Source organism: Chiloscyllium plagiosum, unplaced genomic scaffold (genome assembly GCF_037043375.1).
Source record: "Chiloscyllium plagiosum isolate Xiang-an unplaced genomic scaffold, Cpla_swu_hap1 HiC_scaffold_18, whole genome shotgun sequence".
In the NCBI taxonomy this organism is placed as follows: domain Eukaryota; kingdom Metazoa; phylum Chordata; class Chondrichthyes; order Orectolobiformes; family Hemiscylliidae; genus Chiloscyllium; species Chiloscyllium plagiosum.
In genome coordinates, this window is record NW_028270156.1 from 112,931,503 (window position 1) to 112,956,706 (window position 25,204).

The following is a 25,204-nucleotide window of genomic DNA, read 5'->3' on the forward strand; positions in this document are numbered from 1 at the left end:
GAATTTAAAAGTATTGAAGCATGCAATAAAACAGGAAGCCGACAGGAAATCAGAAAAATTCCAATTTTGCAATCGGGGATAAGGTACGACTTTTACTTCCAGTTATAGGTGAACTTTGAAAAGCAAGGTTTAGTGGACCTTACCAAATACAACGGATACTGAGTGAGGGTAACTACTTGATAGGGACTGCAGACAGAATGAAATCTCACAGCGTATGGCATGTGAATATGCTCAAAAGGTACTTTGGCAGGTAACAGAAGGGAGAGGAAAAGGTGTTAATGTTTTTGGCACAGAAGGAAGAGCCAAGTTGAGAGCATTCTGAATCCGACAGTCCTCAAATTAAAGTGGACAATTAGGTAGTTGTCCAAAATTAGGATAATTTATTGATTTACCTTTCTGTTGAAAATCGAGAAAAAGTATAAGTGTCATATCGGGAGATATGCAAATATTAACTTGGAAGTACTCACCTAATTGTGTATAATGTAGCTATCGGAAATGCTGTTACGATTAAGCAACATCCTTACAGGCATAATCCTCTAAAGTTGGCACAGGTTCAGAAGGAGATTGAATGCACGCTCCAAGATGACATAATCAACATGCGTTACAGTGACTGGAACTCACCCATAGTTATGACACCAAAGCCAAATGGTACCAATGGTTATGTGTAGACTATCGTAAAGTCAATGCAGTTAAAAAGATTGATGTATATTCAGTTCCGCGGTTGGAAGACTGTGTTGGAAATGTGGGACAAGCAACTTACATTTGGTATGAAAATGAGCCAGCCACATTTCAGGAACCAACCAAGAAATTGCCGGATTATCCAACATGTGGTGTACATTGATGATCTGGTGATTTTTAGTGCCTCATGAAGGAACACTTACAGCATCTATCGGACTTGTTTGATCGACTTCAGAAGGCAGGCTTGGTGGTAAATCAAGCGAAAAGTGAATTTGCCAAAGCAAAAGTCACCTTCCTTGGCCACACTATTAGACATAGATAAACGGTGCCATGAGATGTAAAAGTGACGGTAATTGGGGAATTTCCCATACCGTTGACAAAAGGAGCAGTTCATGGGACTGAGTGATTTTTATCGAAGTTTTGTGCCTCATTTTCGCAGTATGACTGCTCCACTCACTGACTTGTTAAAGAAAGGCAAGAAGTTTCAGTTGTCAGCGGACAGTCAGAAGGCATTTGACGGCATGACATATATGTTAACCATTGCCCTACGATCAGACACATCTGATTATGCAAAACCATTCAACGTGGAATTAAATGCGAATGATGTGGATATCGGTTCAGGGCTCTTGCAGGAAGATGACGAAGAGACAGAAAGACCTATTGAGTATTTCTCCAAGAGGTCGGATGTTCTTTAGTAGAAATATTCAACAGTTGAGAAAGAGACTGGGAGCTTTGCAGTGGCATGACAACATAATGTTGTTTATATTACCAGCAACGGATCGGAGACAACCACTTACACTGATCATAACACAATGAAGTATTTTTGGAGATATGTAAGGACAAAACTGCGAGACTGTTTAGCTGGAGCCTGTTGTTACAGCCATTCAATTTGAAAATTGGGCACGGGGTATGTCTTGAAAACATGATTGCCAATGCATTGTTGAGACTTGAGTGACAAATAGAGGCACTGAATGATGTAAGTACCACACACTGAATCTGGATATAGTTGTGCGTATTTGCATGTTTATAGTAAACGAATATACACGCGCATTTTAGAGTAAGAACCACTATTTCTGGGAGTTTTCAAAACTGAAGCCATATTTGGATATTTAAGATTCAGTTTTATATTGGGAGAGTTTGCGCACAGGTGGTGTCTTTACAAGGTTATGTTGTCCTTGAATTGTTTTCAGAGAGGTTCTAAACATCCCAAGGTTCCGACATGTTTCAATTTTGAATGCTGCATTGGGGTCCTTTGTTTTTAACCTAACAGAAAAGGCCTCGGGAAGAAGGTTTTCAAGCCTTTTAAAAAAACTTGTATAATCAAGGAGAGGTGGCCAGCTCTCCAGCTGCATAGGTAAGTTTTGTTCGAAGGTTAGTTGAGTCAGGTTTACTGTTGAAACTGGAAACTCTCCCCCTCCTTCAGTCCTCTGACTTCGTAACCCGTACGTTTTTTGTGTAATTTTTACTCTTTGTACTCAGGGTTTTTTTTTGGGGGGGACTGTGGCAAGTAATTTGGATCAGGATCATTAATTCGAGGTCAGATTTGGATAGGATGAATTATTCAGGTACGATTTTTTCGGTTTGTTGTGTTTCATTCCTTATTTTGTACAAATAATCTCTGTTTGTTTAAAAGTCGGCAGTCAGTCTAAGTAATTCACAACAGGAATACCACTATACACATACTTTCAACAAATGACATCATTACGGACTGTTTTGAGGTGTAAGGCCTGGTCCATAGCAATGTACAATAACCTTGTTTATTAAAAGTCGTGAATTAATGAGTATGGGGGTGGAATGAATATGATAATGGCTATGAGACAGAAGGGGCTGCGGCCAGTGGCTGAGGAGACCTGGGGTGGGGGGGGGGGGGTGGGGGGTGCAGCAGTATCTCCCAGTGACGAGTATTCAGCCATCACTGTTTCTGACAAATGTAATGAAATGCAATGCATAACAACATAACAGATGACTTTTGGTACATGGAATGAGGAACAAAAATGTGAATAGAATAGGATAATTTTAAATGTGATTTACAGAATTATATCTTATTTGCAGACTGTTTAATCACAGGTTATACAGGTTGTTAGGATTGTTTATGTCTCGACGGTATATTCAGAAATAAAAAAGACACAGATAACAAAATGTGTGGGGTGACAGTGAGTTACAGATGAGTCAGAGTGAGGATACAGCTCATATGGGGCTGGTACAGAGATGATGGGCTGCATGGCAACCACCTTTGCTAAAATTATTCAGAGAAACGTATTGAAAATGTTCAGAGACTGAGGAGACAAGTTTGGGCATAAAATGCACAGACAATGTCATAATATTTTTAAAAATTTCTATTTTTACATCATGTGTAGCTGTCTCTAAAATGTCTTTTAAATCAAAATCACTTTGATGAGATCCACACATTTATCTTCAGAACTTAAAGAAGAAACACACTTCAGTATAATACATTTGTCACTGGCACAAGCGATGGGAACAGGAATGTGGCATATTGTCCAAATATAACCGGGTTCAACATCCAGACCAATCATGAAAAAGCAAAATATTAGAGATAGTGGAAAGCTGTAATACGAAGCAAAATGATGGAGAAATGCAACAGATGACGCAGGATCTGGGCAGAGAAACAGAGTTAACATACCGAGTCTTATATGAACCTGTTCTGAACAAGTTATGTTGGAATCAAAAAGAGTTAATTCCATTTTTCTCTGTTCCGATATTGCCTGAACTGAGGGATTTCTCTCCAGCACTTTCAATTGGTACAATGACAGGAGACAGAGAGTAATGGTGGACATTTGCTTTTCGGGATGAAGGCTTGTGCCCAGCAGTGTTCCACAGAGGTTGGTTCTGGGTTTTCATTGTTTGTCATTTATGTAAATGATTTGCGTGAGAATATGGAAGGCATTGTTCATAAGTTTGCAGATTACACCAAAACTGGTGGCACATTGGCCAGTGAATATGTTTTTCTCAGAATACAAAAGGATCCTGATGAAATGGGTCAATAGAGTGAGAAATAGCAGATAGAGTTCAAGCTGGATGAATGTGAGGTGCAGGCGATTATGTGTGTTTGTTCCTGTCGAGTGAACCAGGAATGGGATGATTTTATTCCCCATCTCCTGGGTTCAAAACATCGATATTATTCATGATCTTTGAGAAGCCTTACCCTGTCTATGGTTACCCTCCTGCTGTTAATGTAGTTGCACAATATCTTTGGATTATCCTTAAATGTATCGCCCCATGTTATCTCATATCTCCTTCTTGCTTTCCTGATTTCTCTCGAAATAATGCCCCATACGCTTAATATTGACTAACTAATTAAATTGAATAAAGTTGCCAAAAGTAAGGTTTTCTTTCATTCTTGACTAAAAGCTCAATATCTGTAGTTTTCCATTGTTCCTTTATCTTACTAGCATTACCTTTCACTCTAACAGGAATGTACTGCCTCCCACTCCCGTCATCACACTGCTGAATGCCTCTCACTTGTCAGACATCGTTTTACCTGATAACAGTCTACTCCAATCAGACTTGGTCCGTCCTTGTCCCATGCCATTAAAATTTATGGTGCTCCAACTTAAAAAAAATGAAAGGCTTATTCTTTTCCATAACCATTATGAAACAATAGAGTTATGATTGCAACGTCCAAAATATTCTTTCACGTTTACTTCAGTCATTTGCCCTGCCTATTGCACAAAAATGCCTAGTTTTTCTCCTTCTCTGTTAGAATCATCCGCATATTGATGAAGAAAATGTTCGTGAACACATTTGACAAATTCTTCACCATCCAACCCGTTAACACTGTGGTAGTCCCAATCAATGTATAGAAAATTAAAATGCCCCATTATTACAACGTTATTAAGCTTACACATATTTGAGATTTCTCTACATGTTTGTTTCTCCATTTCTTTCTTGCTATTGGAGAGCATAAAATACAATACAATCAACGTGATCTTTCCTTCCTTATTTTTTAATTTCAACAAATATATTTTCACTGAACGATTTGTCACAAATGACCATGTAGTACAATCTGTTCAAAGCATAACATTATTTTCTTATTTTTTAATACTGCCTGCATATTTTAATTGGATTTTTTTTTCAGAAATATCTTCCCCATTTGCAGCAATAATTGATTACTTAATCAAAAATGGCAGACCACCTCCTCCCTAACCTCCGCGTGTATTTTTTCCATCCTTTCTGTGACGCTTAACAACTGGAACATCGAGTTGCCAATCTTGAACATCTCTTAGGCGAAAGTGAAGACTGCAGATGCTGGAGATTAAAGTCAAAAGTGTGGTGCTGCAAAAGCACAGCAGGACAGGCAGCATCCGAGGAGCAGGAAAATCGACAATCCAGGCAAAAGCCCTTCATCAGCTCATTCCTGATGAGGCGCTTTTGCCCAAAACGTCGATTTTCCTGCTCCTCACATGTTGCCAGTCCTGCTGTGCTTTCCCAGTACAAAACTCTCGACTTGAACATCTCTCAACCAACTTCCTTAATAAATATGATGTCCCAGTCTCATGTTCTTAAATTACTATTTACTTTTGACTCTCTTGTCTTTCTTTTCTAATTGACATGCTGTCCTCACATTCATAAGCTTCTCCATCCACCTTACCATTTGAACTGCTACTTGGAATATCCCCCTTGCTATCTCTATCAATATAAAGTCTCCCGACACAGACTGAGCAAATCTCAATGCTAAGATATTGGTTGATTCCTTTCCAGTTTAGACTGGACCAATGCTTTCTCAACAGGTCTTTTCTATTATAAAATCGATTCCAATCTCCCAAAAACTCTAAATCCCTCAACAATACAGTAGCTTTTCAGCCATTGACTTTTCTTCTTTACCCTTTTGTTCCCTCCGGTTCAGTTTGACATTGGGAGTAAACCAGAAATTACTACTTTTAAGGTTTTATTTTTAATCTTCGGGGACCTCACCTCTTAAATTCATTCTGTACTGCTTTACTCTTTTCCTAGAATTATCATTCCTACTAATATGTACAATGAATTTTGGCTCTTTAATCTCACCTTTAACAATGTGTTTGAAATGTTTTGAGACGTTCTTAATCCCAGAACAGGGAAAGCAACGAACCATCCTAAATTCACGCTCACTGCCACAGAATCTCCTGTTGATGGCTCTGACACAGGACTCCACTGTAGCAGTAATTCTACTAAATTTTTTCAAACACTGTCGAACATAAGAATCATTCCAAGTGTCCAAAAATTGATTGGTCTTCCATTTTCCTTAAAGAGACAATCACCTTCAGCAGTTCAAAAAACTGAAAATCATTTTGGTAGAGGAATAGACACCGGAGAGGATGCAGTGAAGGTTTACAAGGATGTTGTCTGGTATCGAAGGTGCTAACTATGAAGAAACGTTGAGTCGGTTAGGTTTGTTTTCAGTAGAGAAAGGAGATTGATGGGGGACCAGATTGAGGATTACAAAATCATGAATAGTATAGACAGGGTGGATAGAGGTAATCTTTTTTTCCAGGGTGAAGGATTCAATAGTGAGAGGTCACGCTTTCAAGGTGAGATGTGAAAAGTTTAAGGGGGGTAACACGCGGCAAGTACTTCACGCAGAGGGTGGTGGGTGTCTGGAACGCGTTGTCAGCACAAGTGGTAGAGGCAGACACGGTAGATTCTTTTAAGATGCGCCTGGACAGGTGCATGTGTAGGTGGGGAGCAGAAGGATACAGATGCTTAGGAATTGGGCGACAGGTTTAGACAGTAGATTTGGATTTGCTCAGGCTTGAAGGGACGAAGGGCGTTGAACTGCAAATCTTCTTTGTTCTTTCTAAATATTGGCCTTTAGATCATAGTTGGAAAAATGTGTCTGTGTTTGAGCACTTTGAAGGGTTGAATAGAAAAAAAACATGTATTATTTCAATGAACAGATTGCGCAACTGAAGCACAAGGAATGGGAAACCTGAATCACAAAACAACTTCTGCATCAACATCACATTTTTCGGGATGGCATATAAATCTTGAAGCATTTTAAAACCAAATATATTTAGAAATAGTTATGTTTTTCTACAGTTTACAGATTAATAATCACACCACTTGCAGATTTTTAAAATTGTTATGATTCCTTCCCTCAGCATGGTCATTAAACTGGCTCTGCCTGTTTATTTGACTAACATTTACTTTCTGCTCAGCTTTGGTTCCCAGCCTCCTGTATCATTAGCTTAAATCTACAATATCACACCTCCCTTCCAGGATTTTGGGGCCCCTGCAATTAAAGTGCACACTTTCCTTTTTGTCCAGTTCTCACACGCGCTGGAAGCAATTCGAATCATTAAAAAATCAGAATCAATCCGCCGAAAACAGCTCTTTGCCACATATTCAACTGTATGATCTTCCACTTCTTTGTCTCAATTTCAGGTGGCACAGGAAAAATCCCAAGATTACAACCCTGGAGATCCTGCTTTTTAACTCACTGCTAACTCCTTTAAATTTCTTTGGAGGACCTTTCGACATTTCAGTCTTCTTACCTATGTCATTGGTACCAATGTGAACCACGACCGCTGGCTGTTTACCCTCCAACTTCAGTGTGCCCTGAACATGTTCAGAGACATCATGAACCTGGCACTGAATGCCCTTTTGTATGAAGAAATAATAGAATCATAGAATCCCTATGGTGGGAAACATGTCATTTTCACACAGCACGTCCACTCTGACCTTCCAAAGAGTAACCCACCCTGACCCATTTACCTACTCTATTCTCCCTGACTAATGCACCTAACTGGCACATCGCTGAACACTATTGGCAAAAAGTAAACAAACAAGATCCATTCCACTACCCTACGTTGAATCTACTTTCTCATTACAGATACTGCCAGAACTACTGACCATTTCCAGCAACCTCCGGCTTTGTCATCAATGATGCTTGCACAATGATAAAAACGTATGCAACGCAGAATTGAAAAAAAAAAATAAGCTGAATGTCATCCCTCAAGAGAAATTGATACATTTGGTCGTTCAATGATCCCAGTGAAGGGTCATTAAATTACTGCTGTTCGGTACATGAAAGTCGTTTGCTCACTTTCTCAATCCATGAATAAAGGAGATTTTTACATCTTTTTTATATCAGAAATCTTGGAAATCTTGAAAATATACTCATTCATATGGGAATGTGATTACATCTTATTCTTTCATCTCAGTCCAATTATAGAGGATTATTCACAACGCACACACATATATACACAATGTATTACTTTGTCGAAGAATACCAGTAACATTGTAACTAAGTTGAATAATAACTGGAAAGAAGGATTTAGGTAAAGGATGGATGAGAGAAAATGGGTCTTTTTTTGGAACAGAAAAGATTGTTATGTGAACTTGCAAAGTTGATCAAATTTATGGAAAGCTATGCAGGCCAGGTAAAACATATTGTTATGAAGGTATAGAGACTGGAAGCTGGCAGAAAGTGTTCTGAAACAAGCTAAAATGTAACCTATGACTGTGAAACCAACAGTGAGGCTGAGTTACCATGGAACAAAAACAAATTCACATTTGGCCAATCAGTTTAAATTATGTCCCAACATACTGAAATGAAATTGAGTTTGAAATATAATGTATTTGATGACATCAAAATCAATGAATTGATCCAATGTTTTGAGGCATGAAACGAGAAATTTTGAACATTTCGGGGGAGAATTGCCAATGATATCCACAAGGGTAGACTGGTAGCTGAAGAGCTTTCATAAAGGTACCTGTCTATGAAAAATTTGCACAGCAGAACGTCGAAGCCGACCGAGAGAAACATCTACAGAGGAACGTCTACAAAAGAGAATCGACAAAGTTGACTGGTCTTGAAACGTGATTATATTTTTTGTAAATCTTATTTTTTGTATTATTGGACCAGTATTGCAGAGTGTGAGGTAAAAGATACGTTTAACCAAAGGGAATTCTAAATATTTGTTCACTTTATTATACTCTGTTGGACTTTAAAAACAAAATTGTTAATTTTACTTTAAATTGTGCCCTCTGTAAATGGATCTTTGCCTCTCGAAATTTAACAGATTACGGCATGACGTGAACTTTTTCTGAGTGGCTGGTTTAAATTAGGAGAGGGACTACCCTGTGTTCTAACAGCTTGGGGGACTTTCGTCCGCGATTTGAACAGGTTTAGACAGATCCTATCTGCGAGTTGGGCAGATTTGAAAATATTTGAGGTATGAAAAAAGCACAGTATATTTAAACATTTGCACGTTAGTGTCCGAGATCTTTAAGTAAAACGTCAGAGAGACAACTTGTTTAATTTCGAATAATTATGTTTGGTTGAATTAAAAGTGAGAGAAATGTTAAGAGGGGGTTGAAGATGATTCTCAAATTTGTCAAGAACGTTAAGAAAGAAAGATAAAGGCCAAACTGTTAGAATTAGCAAAGGAGATAGATTTGGGTTTAACGAAGGAAAAAAAGTAAATCTGAAATTGTCAGGGAATTACTCAAACATAAAGGTACGTCAGAGAAACAGACAATGGCAGTAGAGTGAGAAAAACGTAAATTACAATTGCGGAAAATGCAGTTTAAATACAAAAAAGGGAGAAAAAGATAGAAAAGGAACAATAAGCAAGAGAGGAGAGAGAGAAAGAGGGAAGCAGAAGGTTCTAAGCTGAGCAATGAGAGAAAGAAGAAAGGGAAAGAAAAAGAGAGAGAAGGTTCTTAACTGACCAAAAAGAGAGAGAATTTGAACTTGAGAAGTTGCTATTTAGTCAGCAAAGTCAAGTTAACAGAATGGAGATTAAAGGGGAAGGCGGTGATATATACAACTATGTCAAAACTCTGGAACATTTTGATTAGAAAGATGTTGAAGCCTTCTTTATTTCATTTGGAACATTGGCTAGACAAATAGAATGTTCCAAGGATTTATGGGTAATGCTAGTTCGGACTAAGCTGGTAGGCAGGGCGAGTAAGGTATTTGCTCCGCTGTCAGACGAAAGGATCAAGAGATTCTGAAGACGTCAAAAACATTATTTTAAGTGCTTATGTATTGGTACTGCAGGCATATTGACAGCAGGTCAGAAACATGAAGAAATAACAAGTTCAGATTTGTGTTGCAGACGTTTCTTCCTGTCTAGGTGACATCCTCTGTGCTTGGGAGCCTCCTGTGAAGCGCTTCTGTGATGTTTCCTCCGGCATTTATAGTGATTTGTATCTGCCGCTCGCGGTTGTCAGTTCCAGCTGTCCGCTGCAGTGGTCAGTATACTGGGTCCAGTTCGAGTCAACGCAAATTCCCAGCTCGGCGAACAGAACCACAACAACCAGCACCGAGCTACAAATCTTCTCACAAACTTTGAACCAGGTCAGACTTATGGTGAGTTCAAAAGAACTTGCATAGGCATTTTGATAGATAAGATGCTTGCTTTAAAGGTAGATATGACATATGGGCTTTAATGGAGATTATTCTGCTGGAGGAGTTGAAAAACTCACTTCCAGAGATAATAAGAATTAACTTGGAGAATCAGAAAGTTCAGGAATTGAGAAGGGCAGGAGAATTAGCAGATTAATACATGTTGCTGCATAAGACAAGCTTCCAGCCATAATTTCTTCCTGTGAAGGATCGAATTTGAGAGAAGGAGAGACGCTACACTATAAAAGTAACAGTAGAGAATAAGAGTTTACCACAGGTTAAAAAAGATGTCCAAGAGCATGGAATGGAGGTGAAAGGCCTCAGCTGTTTTCACTGTAATAGAGTGGGGCACAGAAAATTACAGTGCCAGTGGTTTCAGAAGGGCGTTCAGAAAATGTATTTTCATTGCCATCAAGTGAGATACGTAAGGTCACAGTGCCGGTGTTTAAGAAATGCACTGTGGGAAAAGATGTGGTAAGAAAAAGCTAAGCCAGTGGCAGTAGAGAAAGTATTAAAGGAAACCCCAACAAGAACTAAGGAGCTGCAGGATGGTGCACAGCCGAGGCAGAGGCTGGGTATGGAGTCAGTACCTGATCTCTGTAATGAATTCGCCTCCGTGAGTAACGTTTACTCAGAAATAACAAGGGGAGAAGGAGAAGAAGTAATAATTTTGAATGACACAGGATCTAATCAGTCTCTAATAGTAAGAGATGAGCATATTTGCAGTCTTTCTGATCTGTTACATGGGAGTGTCGTACTTTGTGGGATAGATGGACAGAAATTTAGCATTTCCTTATGTAAGATCAGATTGGAGTGCCTACTCATAACTGTGGAGGTAACACTAGGAGTGATTGATAGACAGTCAGTTCCAGGAATCCAATTTGTTCTTTTGAAATGATTTAGCAGGGTCCACATTGGGATCGACACCCCTTGTTGTGGAGAAGCCCAAGGAAGACCACGAAACTGAAGAGTTAAAATCCTGACATTTTCCTAGACTGTCCAGTAACCAGATCCCACAACCATGAGTCACAGCACGAAGCACAAACAAAAGAGAAAGGTGAACGAGTTGAAGTTCAGTTAGCGGACACCCTTTTTGACGTAATGGTGTAGAGAAACCTGAACAGGCATAGGGTCAACAGAAGTGTTAAATTCTGAAAGACATAGGGACTTCCAATAGACAGACAAGACAATAAAAAAAAATGTTGATACACACTCCGAAAATGAGGCAGACGATATTTCTGTGGGTCGTTATCGGAGAGATAGAGTCCTAAGATGGAAATGGAGACGACGGCAGGTTAGTGCAGATGAGAAATGGGCCGAAGTGCACCAGATTGTGTTGTTGGTCGCATACTGACAGGGGTTGCTTCGGGTAGAACATGAACAACCTGCAGGAAGTCAGCTCGGGGTGTGAAAGACTCAGGCTAAGTGACAAAACATTTTTATTGACCTGGAATGCACAAAGATATGGTTAACTTTTGGCATACGTATTATACATGCCAAATGGTAGGTCGGCCACAGGCAGGAATGAAGCTAGTACCTCTGCTGCCAATTCCCACATTAGAAGATACTACATGTGGGTTATACATGAGTGTTTAGGTTCCATCCTGAAAAGTAGAGGAGACAAAGAAATGGTGAAAGAGGTGTTAGTTACTGCCTAGCAGAGTGAGGAATCCAATCCAAATGTTGTGGATTTTGTTGTGCCTCAAAACATGTTAAAAATGAATAAATCCTTGAGCAGTTGGATCGGTTCGTAAACTATCTGTCTCAGGAGCACAGAACACAGTTGAAAGGTTTATTATTGCAACATGAGGACATACGTAAGATTTATATGGGAGGACTCATGCTATTGTACATGAAGTAGACGTATGGAATACTGTTCCGGTAAAACAACACCCATTTCAGCTTAATCCTCTCAAGGCCAGACAGTTCCAGAAGGAGGAAGATGCCGTGCTCAATGTGGACATCAACGAACCAAGCTCGAGCGAGTGGAGTTCGACAATCATCTTAGTTTCCAAACCGGATGGGACTGAATGATTTTGCTTGGATTATCAGAAGTTCAGCACTGGTACAAAATCAGACTCATATCTAATACTGGCATTGGAGGACTGTATCGAGAAAGTTGGACAAGTCAGTTACACCACCAACTTGGATGTTTTTGCGTGGTTCCTGGCAGTACCTATCTCAGAAACGGTGAAATGAATTCTGAATTGTAATGCCAAATGAACTGTATCAATTCAAAGTGATGCCCTTTGGAATGAAGAACGCACCCACCACATTCCAATAATGCAAGAACAGAGTTGTGACTGGGTTAACAAACTGTGTAGTCCATTTGGAAAATGTAGTGGTCTTTAGTAAGTCCAGTAAAGATAATTTGGTACAGTTGGCAGAGCTCTTCAAACGAATACGAGAAGCAGAACTATTAATAAACTTAAACAAAACTCACTCTGCGAAACAGACGTGATGTTCTTTGGATAAAACATCGGTCATGGAATGTTGACTCCACGGAACGCAAAGACGAAAGCTACTGAGCAATTTCCATGACCAACCTCGAACAAAGAGGTGCTTCGCTTCTCACGAGTCAGTGGATTCGATCGGAAGTTTGTTCCAAACTTCAGCAGTATACAGGCGATTTGCTGAAGAAGAACAGCAAGTTTTGGTGGACAGAGCAATGCCAGGAGGGAGTCAACCATTTGAAATCAATGTTAACCACCAAACCAGTTTCAGCTACACCAAAAGTTTTGAAAGTTTTCAAAGTTGACAACGATGCTAGTGACATAGGAGTTGGAGTGATGCTACTACAGGACGATGAGGATGGGATTGAACTTTTCAAATAAACTCAACATCCACCAGAGGAAATTCTCCATGATTGAAAAGGACCTATTGTGTTTGCTATTAGCCATATGACATTTTAATGTGTATGTCACGAATACTGTGTTGGAGAATAATGGTTGTGCACATTGATCACAATCTGCTTATGTTCTTCAAACGCTTTAAAGATTATTTCATTTGAGTCTTATGTTACATATTTTTAAATTTAAAATCGTACATGTAGCATGTCGTATGAATGCAATTGCAGTTGTGTTTTCATTGATTTAACTGATAAAAATTAGGTGAGATTTGTATTTATCCAATGTTATATACAGGGAAGAAGTAATTGTGAACGTAGATTTAAGTTATCTATACGTTATGGTAAAGTATTTAAAAAACAGAAAAACAAATGTGACCATATTTTCATTACTATGATTCTTCTTATTTGAGAAGGAAGGTGTTGCGAAGGTGTAAAGGGTACTTTACCTTTTATAAAGTTGAAGGACTTGAATTAAAACAGCAAAGGCAGGAACTGTGCAGGTTCATTGTAGTGGCAGTTTTTCTCTCTCTCTCACTCTCTCTCTCTCTTTCGACCTCACCATGTCTGTTCTTATCCATTTTGAAGTGCTGTTGTTTTGGGAGCATATAAAACAGTACTTGCTGCTCCTGGAATTCGAGGAAATCAGCTGCAGCACCTAAAATACCTCAAAAAACGTGAAGATGTTACAGCAAGAAATTCTTCTCGTCCTCCATCTTGGATTACCCCGAATCCAAAGTTTTTTTAACAAATACATTAAGAACAAAAAGAGTAACTAGGGAGAGAATAGGGCCAGAGCTGAAAATGTGTTGCTGGAAAAGCGCGGCAGGTCAGGCTGCATCCAAGGAACAGGAGAATCGACGTTTCAGACATAAGCCCTTCTTCCGGAATGGCTTATGCCCGAAACGTCGATTCTCCTGTTCCTTGGATGCTGCCTGACCTGCTGCGCTTTTCCAGCAACACATTTTCAGCTCTGATCTTCAGCATCTGCAGTCCTCACTTTCTCCTCAGAGAATAGGGCCCCTCAAAGATCAAAAAGGCAGCTTTTGTGTGGAGCCGCAGAAAATGGGTGAGATACTAAATGAGTATTTTGCATCAGTGCTTACTGTGGAAAAGCAAATGGGACATATAGAATGCAAGGAAATAGATGGTGACACCTTGCAAACTGTCCATTTTAAAGAGGAGGAAGTGATGGATGTCATGAAATACAAAAAGTTAGATAAATCCCCAGAAGCTGATCAGGTGTACCCCAGACCTCTGTGGGAAACTAGAGAAGTGATTCCGGGGCCTCCTGCTGAGATACTTGTATCATCGATAGTCACAGGTGAGTTGCCAGAAGACTGGAGGTTGGCTAACATGGTCCCACTGTTTAAGGGTGGCAAGGATAAGCCAGGGAACTATTGCAAGTGAGCCTGACGTCGGTGGTGGGCAAGGTGCTGGAGAGAATCCTGAGGATCTTGATCTACATGTCTTTGGAAAGGGATCGTCTTTGATCAGGGATAGTCAACATGGCTTTGTGTGTGGGAAATCATGTCTCACAAACTTGATTGAGTTTTTTGAAGAAGTAACTAAAAGGATTGATGAGGGCAGAGTGGTAGATGCGATCTATATGGATTTCAGTAAGTCGTTCGTCAAGGTTCCTCATGGGAGAGTGGTTAGCAAATTTATATCTCACGCAATACAGGGAGAACTAGCCATTTGGGTACAAAGCTGGCTCAAAGGAGGAGGACAGTGGGTGATGGTGGAGGGTTGTTTTTCAGATTGGATGCCTGGGACCAGTGGAGTGCCACAAGGATCGGGGCTGGACCCTTTACTTTTTGTCATTTACATTAATTATTTGGATGCGAGTATAAGAGGAACAGTTAATAAGTTTGCAGATGATGAGAAAATTGAAGGTGTAGTGGACAGCGAAGAGGTTACCTCAGATTACAACAGGATCTTGACCAGATGGGCTAATGTGCTGAGAAGTGGAGTTTAATTCAGTTGAATGCGACATGCTGCATTTTGGGAAGCTATCTCTTAGCTGAACCTATACACTTAATGGAAAGGTTGGGAGTGTTGCTGAACAAAGAGACCTTGGAGTGCAGATTCATAGCTCCTTGAAAGTGGAGTCGTAGGTAGATAGGTTAGTGAAGAAGGCGTTTGGTATGCTTTCCATCCTTGGTCAGAGTACTGAGTACAGGAGTTGGGAGGTGATGTTGCGGCTGTACAGGACATTGGTTAGGTCACTGGTGGAATATTGCATACAATTCTGGCCTCCTTCCTATCAGAACAATGTTGTGAAACTTGAAAAGGTTGAGAAAAGATTTACAAGGATGTTGCCAGTGTTGGACGATTTGAGCTAAAGGGAGAGTCTGAATAGGTAGGGCTGTTTTCCATGGAGCATCGGATGCTGAGGGGTGACCTTATAGGGCCATACAAAGTATGAAGGGCATGGATAGGAGAAATAGACAAAGTTTTCTCCCAGGGGTCGGGAGACCAGAACTCTAGGGCATAGGTTTAGGGTGAGAGCGAAAAGTTATAAAAGAGACCTAAGGGGCAAACTTTTCACACAGAGGGTGTTACGTGTATGGAATGAGCTGCCAGATCATGGTGGAGGCTGGTATAACTGCATCATTTAAGAGGCATTTCGATCGGTATATGAATGGGAAGTGTTTGGAGGAATATGGGCAAGGGACTGTTAGATGTTACTAGCTTGGGTTGGGATATCTGCTCAGCATGAATAGGTGGACCGAAGGATCTGTTTCCATGCTGTACATCTCTATGCTTCCACAACTCTATGACTGAGCAAGCACAGCACGTTCTGAAAAATTTGCCATGTAAGATTTGGTCCATCAGCTTGCAGTGCCTGGGTGATATGATGGCAAAACATAAATCACGATCAATCAGTTTAAAGTATGCCCCAAGATACTAAACACCAATCAAATTTGGCATTTTGAAAATATTAAAAAAAACATACCCATGTTTGGGGTATAAAGCTAAAAAATATTGGAAGCTGCCAAGCCACCAACATCTGCGAATGCCAGGAGAATAACTCTCTTAAATGCACCTTTATTTATCAATGACCTGTAAAACAGAAATTCTAAGGAGAATAAAAGTTCAGAGGAAGACACAGAAAGAGGATTCAACAGCTGGCTGGTACTGAAATTTAATTTTTTTAGTAAATCTTAATTTGGGGTAAGGTGGCTATTTATTGGACCACTATAGCAGAAGGAAAAGTAAAAGATAGTTTAGAGAAAGGAGTTGCAAATAGTTGCTGGTTAATTATTCTCTGTTAGACATTTAAAAACACATTAAGTTTTTTTTTAATTTAAACAGTTACCTTCTTGACCTCTCGAATTTTAACAGTTTACAGCACGCGTTAAATCTTTTCTGCGTTGGAAGTTCAAATTTACGCAGGGAGAGGGGGGATTGTTTACCCCTTGTACACTTTGATTTCTCTGCACAGATGCAGCCGGACCAGCGGAGCTCTTCCAGCTTGTTCGGTCTTTGTTTCTTGTTTACAAAATCTGCAGTACTGTTGATTTTCTTGTGTGTATCATTGAGAACGACGGGTAAGATGCTGGAGGACAGGAAGATAGTTAATTAAGTCACACATTATTTAACAAGGCTGCAAGGAAAAGCCAGGGAACTGCAGAGTAATGAGTCTGATGTCAAGTGTGGGTAAGTGTTTGTAGGATTGTCTGAGAGGCAGGATTTACATGCATTTGGAAAATCAAGGACTGATTAGGGATAGTCAGCAACGCTTTGTGTATGGGAAGACATTCTAGATTGCAGTTCTTGAAGAGGTGATCGGGAAGATAGATGAAGGTACAGCAGCAAATTTTGTCTACGTGGACCTTAGTGAGGTCCAAAAAGTTTCCACATGGTAGCCTGGTTAATAAGATTAGATCAAGGGGATCAGGGAGAGATAGCCAATTAGATACAAAGTTGGCTTGACAGTAGGAGACAGAAGGTGCTGGGAGAGATATGTTGTTCCAATTGCAGTCCTGTGACCTGTTGTGTGCAACAAGAACAAAGCTGCTGCTGTTTATCGTTGCTATAAATGATTTGGTTGAGAATATCGGAACTATCGAACGTAATGGTGTCGGCGAAACCACCGAAATTGATGCTATACTGGACAGTGAAGAAGGTAATCGTAGACAACACTGAGATCTAGATCAACTGGGCCACTAGGCCAAGGATTGGCAGATGGAGTTTCATGCAGACACATATGAGTTGTTGCATTTTGTTTGACAAACCAAGGCAGGATTTACCGAGTAAACGGTAGGATGCTGGTGAGTGTAGTCGAACAGAGAGACCCAGGATGCAGGTATATCGTTTCTTGAAAGTGGAGTCAGAGATGGACAGGGTGGTGAAGAAGGCGGGAGGCACACTTACTTTCATCGGTCAGAGCTTTGAGTGTAGGAATTAGGACAGCATGTTGTAGCGGTGAAAGAGAATGGTCAAGCCACATTTGGAATACTGAGTACAATTATTGTCTCCCTGCTATAGGAAGGATGTTTAACCTGGACAGGGCACAAGGATATTTAAAATGATGTAACAGAGACGGGAGGTTTTGAGATATATGGAGAGGCAGGGACTTTGTACCGTTTGTGTCTGAGTCTGAGGGGTGACCTGATAGAGGTTTATGAAATCATAAGGGGCATGGGTAAGATGAATAGCCAATGTTTTTTTCCCCGGGGTTAGGATGTCCAAAACCGGAGAGGATATGTTTAAGGTGAAAAGGAAGAGAATTAAAAGAGATCTAAGGGATATCTGTTTCTGACAGAGAGCATGTATATGTAGCGAGCTGTTGTAGGAAGTGGTATCGGTGAGTGCAATTGTATTTGAAAGACAATTGAGTGTGTACATGAATCGGAAAGGTTTGGAGGGGTATGTGCCAAAAACAGAAAAATCGAACTCGTTCAGTTTAGGAAACCTGGTGAACATGGAGGAGTTGGGGCGGAGGGTCTGTTTGCATATTGTATGACTCTAAGAGTCTTTGACTCGTGAACTCCTCTTTCATCAATAAGTCTTCATTGCACTCAATTCATTTCCAAGTTAAAACGTCCCTGTTACTTTCAGTGATATATCTCCCTCAACTTTATGAAACAGAGAATTCCAGTCGCCCCAAACTCTGTTCCCACAACAAGCCTCCCATCTCAGAAATCAGTCTGGTCATCCTTCTTTACACTCCCTCAATGTCAGGTTTGTCTGTTACTAAGAAAGGAGATAAAAACTGCAAACAATATTACACAATGTTCGAAATGGGGTCTCACCAAGGCCCTGGATAGCTGCATTAAGTCACCCTTACTCAAATCTCCTTGAAATGAAGGTCAACACATCATTTATCTTCCTGCTGGCTTTCCTTCCTGCAATATTATTTTCAGTGACTGGTGTACAGGGATATCCAGATCCTTCTCAACGTTATAGCTTCCCACTTTAATGGGTCTATGTATACTGGTCAGTGTTTCAATGCCATTCCCAATATTGACTTCTGGGTTCAGAACTCACTGCCCTGCATGGACCTCGGTGATCTGTGCAGAAGAAACAAATAAAAGAGCATAAATCCCTTTAAAGATCAATATGTTTCAACCAATCCCTTTTCAAATAATAGGTTGCTGTTCTGTTGTTCCCACCAAAGTGCACACCGTTTCATTTATCCCCATTGCTCTTCATCTTCCACGTATTTGGCCATTCGTTCCACTTTTCTCAATCACCTTGGAGCTTTTTTATTTCCTCTTCACCGACTAACAATCCAACATCGTTTAGTGCTGTCAGCGGATTGGAAAATATTGCATTTGATTCCCTCAACTAAATGTTTGCAATGTATTGGGAATATTTGGGGCCCAAGCACCGATCCCTGCCAAACCCGATGATCCTTGCATTTAAAAATAGATTATTTTATTCCTGTTCACTGCTTCCTGCCAGTTCTCCTTTTCTAAAACCATGTTCATACATTAGCCCCAATCCCGTAACATTTAACTTTGCACACAAGACCCAGTGTCTTTATTAAAGATTTTCTGAAAATCCAAATGAATTGCATCCATTGCTTCTCTGTCTGTACCGAACAGTCAGTATCTCAAATATCATTCCCATTTCGTGTTGACTCATTACATAAGAAGGCAAGAACAAGGAGTGAGAAATAGACCATTTGGCCCTTTGCGCCTGCTCTGGCATTCAATAAGATCAGGGCTGATCTTTTCATATCCTCAGCTCCACTTATTCGAACACTCGCCATAGCACTTAATTCCTTTACATTTCAAAAGAAAAATCTATCTGAGCTTCAAAAACATTCAATGGCAAAGCCCCAACTACTTCACTGGGAAGGAAACTCCACAGATTCACAACCTTCTTGGTCAAGAAATTCTTTCTCAAGTCAGTCCGAAATCATCTCCATATAATTTTGAGATGTTACCCTCTTGTCCTCATTTCCCCTCCAACTGCAAACATCGTCTCTCTTTCTAAGTTATCTATTCTCTTCAGAATTGTATTTGTGTTTATCAGATCGTCCCTCATTATTTCAAATTCCAATCAGTATCTAATTCCAGTCTACTCCGTCTCTCCACATAAGCCACACACCTGAACTCTTGAACTAGCCTAGCGAACCTTCTCTGCATCTATTGTAGTGCCAGTATTTCCTTTCTGAAGTAAGTAGACCAAGATTGCACGTATTCCAGGTGTGGCCTCCTCAGCACCCTATACAGCTGCAACATAACCTCCCTGCTTTTAAACTCAATCCGTTTAGCAATGAAGGACAAAATTCCATTTGACTTGTTAATTACTTGTTGAACCTGCAGAGCAACATTCTGTGATTCATGCACAAGGACACCCAGATCCCTCTGCACCGACGCATGATGCATTTTACCATGCTAATAATCGTCATTTTAATGTTATTCCTGCAAAAATGGATGACTTCACCTTTATTATAATTGTACTCCATCTGCCAGACCTTTGCCCACTCACATATACTATTTATGTTCCTTTGTAAAGATTAACAGTCCTCTGCACACTTTGCTTTGCCATTCATTTTTGTATCATCTGCAATCTTTGAGACACAACACGTGGTCTCCAACTCCAAGTCGTTCATGTAAGCTGTGAATAATTGAGGTCCCAGCACTGATCCCAAAGGCACACCACTAGTCACTTATCAGCAACCAGAAAAATACTCATTTATTCCCACTCGTTGCTTCCTGTTAGTTAGCCAATCTTCTGTCCATGCTAACACATGACCTGTAATGCCACACCTTATGCAGCAGTCGTTTTGGCGTCACTGTATCGAATGTCTTTTGGAAATCTCAGTACACCAAATCTACTGGGGCCCCGCAGTTGTAATGTATTCATAGAATTCCAGTAGGTTAGTTACACGTGGCCTGCCTTTCATGAACAAACACTGCGTCTGCCCAACGGGACAATTATTATCAATATGCATTGCCATTTATTTCTTGGTTGCAGATTGAAATATTTTTCCCACTCAAGATGTTAGGCTAAGTGGTCTACAATTCCCCACTTTTGCCTACCTCTCTTTTTAAGCAGTGGTGTCTGATCTCCTGTTTTCCAATATGATGGAATTGCATCAGAGTGCAGTGAATTTAGAAAAATGTCCACAAGTGCATTTGCTATTTCTCTCATCACCTCTGTTAGTACCCTGAGATACATTCCTTCAGGGCCAGGAGACGTATCTACCTTTGGCTCCATTAGCTTGACCAACACTACCTCTCTCGTGGGAGCAGTTGTTTCCAGGTTCTCACTTACCTCCCTCTCTTTGACAATTATTGGCATGTTATTAGTGTCCTTCACTGTGAAGACCGACTAAATATCTCTTCAATTCCTCCTCCATTTCCTCGTATCCATTACTGGACCCCCCTTCTCTCCCTCGAAAGGAACATTGCTTACCTTAGCTAGTCTTTTCGTTTTGTATATTTAAAGAATATTTTGCTATCCGTCTTTGTATTCTGAGGTAGTTTACAATCATAACCTATCTTATGTGTCTTAATAGTTTTCTTTGTTGCTTTATTTTGACATTTAAAGGTTTCCAAATCTTCTAGTTTCCCACTGGTCTTTGCCATTATTTATGCCATTTATTTTAATTTGAAAGCCTCCCGTATTTCCTTCACGGCAAATTACCCTTTTCCTCCAGTCCTTGCATTTCACTATTATATGTAGTTGCTGAGAACGTTGAAAAATTGATTTCAAAGCCACCTACTGTTCATCAATGGTGACAGTATAAAGTCTTTGTTTCCAGCCATCTTTAGCTAACTCCTCTCTCATCCTACTGTCATCTCCTTTGTTTAAGGACAGCACCCTGGCTTTGGACTTTACATTATCACCTTCCCACTGTATTCTAAATTCAACCACACTTTCAGTCCCAATAATTTCTCCCAAAGCATTTATTTACTAATTTCATTCTTTTTCTCTCGAGACTTAGGCGTTCCAGTCTTGTTGGGAAGATTTGATTTGTTTGCTTTATTTTCTTCTGTGAAGACAGAACTGAAGTATTGCTTCATGGTTCTTCTATCGCCCTGTTCGCTATTCTCCTTCCTCAGAGTTCAAACTGTAACGAAGCCTCACTTGTTCTCGCTAATCTTTTCCATTGACAGTTCACTCGTAAATTCTTAGTAACATTCTCTTCAGAAATCCATCAATTAATGTCCATACGAAGCAATCACAGGACCATAGTCTTTGTACCGTCAGAAATACAGCACGGTCTACACTAGTCCCACTCTCATACATGAAGCCCATAGTTGTAATGTTATGACACGTCAAGAGCTTGTCCAATTACTATTTAGCAGTTATGAGTTTACTATGTACTTCCACCTCAGGAAGTACATTCCAGACCCCAATATCCTCTGGGTAAAAAACAATCCGCACCTCATCTCTCATCCGCAAACCCTTCACTTTAAATGTGTGCTCCCCTGTTCTTGCCCCTTTGACTAAAAGAAACAGTTGCTGTCTATCCATTCTGTCCAAAACCTACGTGCTCTTATTTTTCTGAATCACATCCCCCTCAGCTTTCTCTGCTCTAAAGTAAATAACCCGAGCTTATCCAACCTCTCTTCATGGTTGATATGCTCAATTCCCGGGAACATCCTGGTGAATCTTCTCTTCATTCCGTCCATTGGAACTACATCCTGTTATGTGGCTCGCAGAATTCCACAAAATATTCCATCTTGGTCAAACCAAAGTCCTCTATAGCTCTTATAATCTATATCCCAATGAGTAAAGGCTAGTTATTATTCTCAATACCTTCTTAACTCCAGTTTACCCTGGCCAGTCAGATTCAGGTATGCGTGAAGAAGTACCATCTCAGCTTCTTGGTGTGCTGCAATTCATTGAGTACTCTACTGTCTGGTTCCTTCTTCCAAAGTGCATCACCTCATATTTATCAGGATTACATTCCATCTGCCATTGATCCATCCATCTGACCATTCGAGCAGTATCTTCATGATGTGGAGATGCTGGCGTTGACCTGGGGTGTACCAAGTTAAAAATCACACAACGCCAGGTTAAAGTCCAACAGGTTTAATTGGAAGCACACTAGCTTTCGGAGCGAAGCTCCTTCATCAGGTGATAGTGGAGGGCTCGATCGTAACACAGAATTTATAGCAAAAATTTACAGTGTAATGTAACTGAAATTATACATTGAAAAATTGACTATCTGTTAAGCCTTTCATTTGTTAGAATACAGTGATAGTTTCACTTCTTTCATGTGTAAATCATAAAACCTTTTTTTTTAAAGTTGCATTCCCGGGTGAGTTGTTAACAATGGTGATAGCTAGACAATATGTTGAAGGTGTAAGCCCCCTATGTTCTCTGTCTATGACCTGATGTATAGATTGATTCTCATCTAAAAAGTGAGCTAACAGACTTTTACATAAATTCATGCAGTTTTTGAGCTCAGAGGTCTACATGAATGCACGCAGTTTTTGAGCAAAGTACAATGTAACTCTGCAAGTGCAAATTCACCCCACAAAATATATGTGTGCATGTGGATCTTTGTCTGTCGGTGTGTGTGTGTCTGAGGTGGATGTTGTGAGTGTGAGAAAGTGCGTGTGTGCTTGTGTGTAGGGCGTGCAGAGTGTCTTAAGTCTGAGAGAGGGTGCATGTGTGATGTGGGAGTGTGTGTGTGTGTCTATAAGGGTGCGTGTGGGTGTCTGTGTGCGCGCCTGTGTGTATCTGTGTCCGTGTGTATGTGAGAGTGTGTGTGTGTAGGAATATCTGTGTGTGTGTATAGTGCAATGGTTATCATCTGTAATGTGACATGAACCCAAGCTCCTGGTTAAGGCCCTCCCTATAGGTACCGAACTTCGCTATCAGCCTCTGTTCGGCCACTTTTCTCTGTTGCCGATCCCGAAGTACACCTTGGAGGATGGTCACCCGAAGGTCCGAGGCTGAATGTCCTGGACCACTGAAGTGTTCCCCAACCGGGAGGGAACCCTCCTGTCTGTTGATTGTTGTGCGGTGCCCATTCATCCGTTGTCGTAGCCTTTGCTCGGTTTCCCCAATGTACCATGCCTCCGGACATCCTTGTCTGCACCGTATAAGTTAGATAACGTTGGCTGAGTCACAGGAGTACCTGCCATGTACAAGGTGGGAGGTGTTCCCACGCGTAATAGTGATATCTATGTCCACAATCTGACACGTCTTGCAGTATCCACCGTGACAGTGTTGATTGGAGTTGTCCTGAGAGCCGGGCAGTTTGCTACGAACAATGATCTGTATGAGGTAGGGCGGTTGTTAAAAGGCAAGTAGTAGAGGTGTGGAGAAGGGCTTGGTGAGGTGCTCATCCTCATTGATAATGTGTTGCAGGTCACGAAGAACATGGCGCAATTTTTCAGTCCCTGGGAAGTACCGATTAACGAAGGGTACTCTGTCATTTGCAGCCCGTGTCTGTCTCCTGAGGAGGTCATTACGGTTCCTTGCTGTTGCATGTCGGAACTGGCGGTCGATGAGTTGAGCATCGTACCCCGTTCTTGTGAGGGCATCCTTGAGTACTTCCAGGTGTCCGTCACGTTCCTCCTCATCTGAAAAGATCCGGTGTATGCGTAGGGCTTGTCCATAGGGAATGGCTGTTTTAATATGTTTTGGCTGGAAGCTGGAGAAGTGTAGCATTGTGAGTTTGTCTGTGGTTTTGCGGTATAGTGTGGTGCTGAGGTGTCCATCCTTGATGGGGACGCATGTGTCCAAGAATGAGACAGATAGTCGAGAATTGTCCATGGTGAGGTTGAAACTTGTTGATGTCACTGAGAAGTTTTATCAGAGATTCCTCGCCATGGGTCCAGAGGAAGAAAATGTCGTCAATGTACCTGGTGTACAATGTTGGTTGGAGATCCTGCATAGAGAAGAAGTCTTGTTCGAAACTGTGCATAAAAATGTTGGCATATTGAGGTGCAAATTTGGTCCCCATGGCTGTCCCGTTTGTCTGGATGAAGAATTGGTTGTCAAAGGTGAAGACGTTGTGATCGAGGATAAAGCGGATGAGTTGTAGGATGATATTTGGAGACTGGCAGTTGTTGCTGCTGAGTACTGAGGCTGTTACCGCGATGCCATCATTGTGGGGGATGCTGGTGTAGAGTGCGGACAGGTCCATTTTGACGAGGAATGTTCCCGGTTCAACTGGTACGTGGGTGCTGAGTTTCTGTAAGAAATACGTAGTGTCGTGACAGAAGCTTGAGATCACCTGTACAATAGGTTTCAAGATGCCTTCCACATAGCCGGAGAGATTCTCACATAGGGTCCCAATGCCCGACACAATGGGACGTCCCGATATGTTGGCTTTGTGTATCTTTGGAAGGCAGTAGAAGTCGCCTACACGAGAAGTACGTAGAATGAGGGCGCGTAGGGAACTCTGAAGGACTGGATCCAAAGTTCTGATCAGTGTGTTCTTTGGTCGGATCAGCTGGTGGTTGCCTGTAGTGTTCCTGGTTGTTCAGTTGTCGGTACACTTCCTTGCAGTCGTCTGTTCTATTCTGAATGACAATGGTTCCTCCTTTATCTGCTGGTTTGATGACAATGTTGTCATTTGTTTTGAGAGCCTGGATGGCATCGCGCTGTGAATGGCTGATGTTTTGCTCTATCTTGTGGGTACGGCTGATGAATCTGGCATTTATATATTTCCCGACAGTTTGAGCATACATGTCAAGCCAAGGGCAGCGGCCCTCCGGTAGGGTCCAAGTTGACACCTTCTTTGATCGCTCCTCTTCAGATCCCTGTGATGACTGTTGGGATCATAGCTGGCACCTTGAGACATAGAAATGTACAGCACAGAAACAGACCCTTCCGTCAAACTCATCCATGCTGACCAGATATTCTAACCGAGTAGTCCTATTTGCCAGCACTTGGCCCATATC

General features: G+C 40.9%; 1 pseudogene; it reads right to left on the reverse strand.

Annotated features, from left to right (window-relative positions):
* Positions 1-23,099: 23,099 nt before the first annotated feature.
* Positions 23,100-24,047, reverse strand: LOC148147167 (uncharacterized; annotated as a pseudogene).
* Between the last annotated feature and the right edge of the window lie 1,157 nt (positions 24,048-25,204).